General features: G+C 29.7%; 1 long non-coding RNA gene across 3 annotated transcripts; it reads right to left on the minus strand.

The window, feature by feature from the left end:
* LOC121125216 (uncharacterized) lies at positions 1–1,483 on the minus strand. 3 transcript variants are annotated; one of them, XR_005866579.2, is made up of 4 exons: positions 1,374–1,483; positions 721–1,303; positions 228–658; positions 1–154 (listed from the first exon to the last, which is right to left on the minus strand). It is a non-coding gene; the product is annotated as an uncharacterized lncRNA (long non-coding RNA). The 3 variants fall into 3 exon arrangements; XR_005866583.2 differs by having other exon boundaries at positions 228–1,229; positions 1,283–1,303; positions 1,374–1,411; XR_005866580.2 differs by having other exon boundaries at positions 228–1,303.
* Positions 1,484–4,475: the final 2,992 nt, after the last annotated feature.

Consider the following 4,475-nt stretch of genomic DNA (forward strand, 5'->3'; position numbering starts at 1 on the left):
TTCAGTTTCAGCTGTATTTCTCCATTATTCAATTTTATTTATATATACAATATAATATACTTATTCAAGTACAAACAAAGTTGAACGCCATTCGGAATTTTCATTTATTTCCTAGTGGATTGCTTTCTTTGACATAGGCATTGATTTCATACTTCTAGCCAAGGAAAAATATTAGAAAATAATGATTATACATTAAATGAAAAACATTTTGTTCTAATAGTACATACCTCCACAGAAATCCGCTGTTGTCAAAATTAAAGTCTAAGTAGGTATCTAGCTCCTTTATTTCACCTATTTAGCAATCAAAAAGAGACCTACGACACCTAGGTCACCCAAGTTTTGCAAATATAATCGACATTAGCATACGATTTTAAAATATAGAATTGAATTCATTATTCCAACTTAGTTTTGGTGATACCTGTAATATATTTTTACGTTACATTCTTGGTTGAAGGAGATTTAGAAGATGTCTGCCAATAAATATATTTTGGAGTCTGTAAGTCCAGTGTTAGAGAAAATGTTTAAGGGAGACTTTAATGAGTCAAACAAGGAGCACATGGAGATTGAGAATCTGGATGTGATTCTTTTTGCATTCAAGGATATGTTAAAATGGATTTACACAGATGTCATGATACTATAATTTCTCTTCTACTATACTCTGTAAATAAAATATGATTTTTCTGACTAAAAAAATGTATTAAATTCATTTTCAGATTTTACTTAGTTTACGAGATGTTTATTCAGGTTAATTTTGAATCTTGATGTGAGTCAGGATATTTCTGGGGTGATATCTATTATCCAATATATTAAGAGACAAACTTCGTTTTATTCAAGAAATTAATTAATCACGAGAGCCTTATGAGGATTTCCTCGATTGAAATAGTTTTCTTCCACCATTCTTCCTCGTTCATGAAAAACATTATTCTTTAGAAACAGTAGTTCTCAATTAATTAACTACATAATACCTCAGTGGAGATACTTACTCGTAAATTCGCTAAAGTCCGTTTCATCGGTGCAAACACATTTTTACACAACCTTGGATGCAAAAAGAATCACATCCAGATGCTCAATCTCCATGTACTCCTTGTTTGACTCCTTAAAGTCTCCCTTAAACATTCTCTCAAAGACTGGACTTGCAGTCTCTAAAATATACTTATGAGCTGAAATCTTTTAAATCTCCTCCAAACAAGAACGTAATGAAATAATATATTACCACATATTTGAGCATCCTCAGAAAGAAACGAAATTAATAATATATTTAGGTCCCATTATAATTAATTACTTATCTTAATTCCTCTCTCTCCTAGAATGAATAAGAATAATAATTAATGAAATATTACGACAAAGGAGTATTTAAAGTTGGAACAATTTACCTTTCATAAGAACGCTCGATCTGATGAAACTTTCCTCTCCTAATTTCAAGTAAAATCACAAAGTCAACATTTATAAAAGATATTGCTACTGTGTTAGCTGTTATCTGATCATTAGACAAACAATATATTTTTAAAAGATAAAAGTTGCTCGTAAATTTGGAGGAACTTCTGTAAGGAGGGGGGGGATAGAGAGTTGAATAGTTTCCAATGAAAAAACTACATTTGAAAATTAGAAAAGGAAAAACGGTTGTTGCGTCTGCTCTTTTTACTTTTTTGTTCTTTATTTAAAAGGTAGTAGTGGTGTTAACTTCTCCCTCTGAAAGAAGAATTCTCGCCTATCTTTGGTGTAAACTGTTTTAAAAATTCATTATAAAATAAATATATATATGTATTGGAATGTAGTTATAATATTTTCCTTACGCTAATGTTATTTTAAATGTAGAAGGCTCTCCTCTTTATCGCAGTAATATATTTTCTACCTAAAAAATTATATAGCATGCATCTGATATTATGGCGGGATTTAATTCAGTAATATATCAGGCTCCCACTTTCTCTATGCTCTCTTTTTTTCATTACAAACTAGTCAACTCTAATCATTATTCATATGCATTTACAGTATATGTAAAGATTAGAATTATAAACGCTGGTATGTAAACATGAGTAAACTCTCGCAGACGATTTGTATTTAGTATACAGGGAACACTGGTTTGTTTGTTTTGTTAGTGAGCGCTCGAGAGACTAAAGTATTCATCAAGCCATCAATCATCCCATCTTATTAAAAAAAATATCAAACTCTTATTATTATTCCTTGCTTCTGGATGAGAGAACACGTCATATGAATTGATATAAGTATTGAGTAGTTACTTGTGAGTGTGTTCATGAAAAATAGAGAGTAAAACCAAGGATTGGTTGGAGAGGTATTAAAGCAAAATTTGTCTTTTAGCCAACGCTTAATTATTCCCGGGAATGAGGGATACTACTTCTAGTTGTATAATAAGGTGTACATAAACAACTGATAAATTCATTGAGTTATGTAATTATGATAATGTTATCATTGCAACTTTTCAAATACTGCACAATTTCAATGGTTACATATTCAATTTTTTTAAAACAATAAATCTTAAACAAATTAACAATAAATAGGTTAATTTTTTTAAGGTACCTTTTATTTAAAAAATAAAGTTGTTTACTTCTGCATTGTATATCAAACTATGCTTCTGGTCAAAAATCCTAAATTTCTTTAGACTTCCAAGAAAAGGGTTAATTTTTCTTGATTTTTTATAATTACAAGGCATTTTCTTCGATTCAAAAAAAGATATAGAGCCAATTTAAATATTTTTTTGAATCTGGAATCCTACATCTACAAACTATATTTTGACATTTAATCTTTTATTTACATACATTGAGGCAGAAAATAACACTTATATCATTCATATGTTGTAAAAAATCAAAATTAAATTTTTGCTCTGTATGGCAGAAAAGCATATATTTTGTGTTGTATATAGAGAAGAAAATCGTGTGTAGTGTGGCCGTGTTAAAGAAAGAAAACAAAAATTAATATGGTAATTAGAAAACTTTAGAAAGGATGGTTTTAATTGGTTTAGTTGCAATCAATTATGAGGAAGGAGGAGGGAGAGAAGGAAATAAACAAGGACATTGGCAACAATATATCTGATGTCGATCCCCAATGCTTTTCTGTAGCCAAAAAGGACTTACAATTATAACTCTGCAACAGATCCTTAATTTTACTCTCCTTCTTATGTGGACACACGAATGTTCAAGCAGGTTTTGAATATAATTGGATCTATTCAGGAAAGAAAGTCAACTACTCAGTAATTAAATAATAATAACAACTGCTTAGCAAAAGAAAATTCATTCTTCAGATTACCAATAAAAAATAAAATGGGATTTTTTTACTAGTTAAAAGGTTAGTAAAAGTTATGGTGTTTCTCTAGGTAAAAGTAATCAGGGGCACACCATATCAATCCGGGGCAAAGCAAAGTTAACATTTTGTCGACGAGTGTACAAAACACAGTAAATATTCATAAAAAGACTCCATAGTCATGAACGAGTGGATCAAGGGACATTTGACATCTATGACAGGTTCCTATAATGGCACATATTTTTTTTTAATTTTACTTATCCAATAATTTTGATATGCTCACATTTCCACGATTGAGACTTTCTAATAATATATATGTGATTTTGAAAAATATATAATTAATTCTAGTGTCTATATACCATTTACTTATAGCTATAGCTCACTGGTAAAACGTAATAACCATTTTTGTCGCTCACAAGGGGAAGAAACATTTAATAGTATAATTGAGTTACTTAAAGATTACTTGAAATATTTTCAATTTGATGTATCGTACCGACTGCTAGGTAAGAAAGACGGATTTTGACAAAACACGCAACCACTCATACACTATAACATCAATATTAAAAAGCGTGGTGGAAGTCAAACATAAGTCGTACATGTGCTATGGTATAACCCTGTATTTCTATTAACCTTGAATTACTTAAAACTAGTGATGTCCAAATAGTACATAATTTGGACATTACTACTTATAACTAATAAGCAATTGGTCAAAAATATAAAACTATGATTAGAAGATGGAGCTATTGATGTACGTAGTTTATAGATCAGAATAAGGTATTCAGTTAAGAAATACAAGAATATATTTCCCTATCAATCATAATATTGTAGAAGTAACGAAAAATATCATGACATAATTATCATTAATAGTTAATAATTAAGTTTCTACTGTCACTACAATCTCAAAATTACTAAGAAGGTAAAAAGTAAATATTTGCTTATTGCACAAATTCCCAAACAATGTCAAACAAAATCAGATTCACTCATTATATAGACATTCCACTTTTTTATCAATTATGAATTATAAAAAAAGGCGTAGTTAGGTTTGCATACCCTAGGTTTATTAATACAAATCCGGTATATAGGTTTTTTTTTTAATAAGAGGCATTGGGATCTCAAATTACTAGTCTTTTGAATATACTGCCAATTTCGGTTTCTATTTTTTTTACTAACCGAAAGTGCTTAGAAAGTACAACTCTACACGTTATAGGGATGCTCATCTA

This window comes from Lepeophtheirus salmonis, chromosome 1 (genome assembly GCF_016086655.4).
Source record: "Lepeophtheirus salmonis chromosome 1, UVic_Lsal_1.4, whole genome shotgun sequence".
In the NCBI taxonomy this organism is placed as follows: Eukaryota; Metazoa; Arthropoda; class Copepoda; order Siphonostomatoida; family Caligidae; genus Lepeophtheirus; species Lepeophtheirus salmonis.